At 35.4% G+C, this 756-nt stretch overlaps 1 pseudogene; it reads left to right on the top strand.

Moving 5' to 3' along the window:
• The first annotated feature begins 386 nt into the window (after window positions 1-386).
• On the top strand, window positions 387-539 carry LOC116486917 (annotated as a pseudogene).
• The last annotated feature ends 217 nt before the right edge of the window (window positions 540-756 follow it).

Below are 756 nucleotides of genomic sequence, written 5' to 3'. Positions count from 1 at the left end.
TCATACATTTTCACATTAATGAAGACTATCAGAAACCACACTTCACTAGTTTCTTTCTTCACATCAAGTCCATTTTTTTTGGCAATGATCCCCTTAATATTCTACATTATGCAGGACAAAAGGAATACGCAAAGGGAATTTTTAATACAGCTCATGTGTCATAGTGTCATAGGAAGTGTCGTAGGATTCTCATGGTCTAACTTGGACATGTGATGTTCATCCCCCTTCCTGAGGAGAAAGCATAGAAAAGAACAAAGGCTATTGCCAAAAAGAGGAAAAGGAAGGAGTTGCAGGAACCTACAAGAAACTGGATGTATGAGAACTGTTCAAAAGAGAAATGATACTGGGTAATAAAAGGCTGATCTGCAGTACTTATTGCAGTGTTCACACTTACCTGGTAAGGGAAATGTTATGATCAGTGGTTTCCCCTGGGTGAAGTTGATCCTTTGCCCTCTGGGTTTGCTGACATCTGTCATTTTACAAAGTGTGTAAAATTTGACTGTACAATTTGACAAAGTGTTTTTTCTTAGGTCATTGTTTGTTCCATATATTTAGTAACCATCATGTATTTAATAAAATTTAATAAAATTATCTTTGTGAATCTTTCCAGTTCTTTTGGTATCCATAACATCCTTTGGTAAAGAATTCCATAGACTAACATAGTGATGAATGCTAAGGGGTGACACCTTTGCTGTCCTTTATTAATTTTGAACATGTTTATGGTTTTATGTTCTATGCAGTTATGATCATGATACA

The sequence above is a fragment of the Aythya fuligula genome, chromosome 2 (assembly GCF_009819795.1).
Source record: "Aythya fuligula isolate bAytFul2 chromosome 2, bAytFul2.pri, whole genome shotgun sequence".
NCBI lineage: Eukaryota > Metazoa > Chordata > Aves > Anseriformes > Anatidae > Aythya > Aythya fuligula.
The sequence above is the reverse complement of the archived record's forward strand: the minus strand, read 5'-3'. Positions and strand labels throughout refer to the sequence as shown.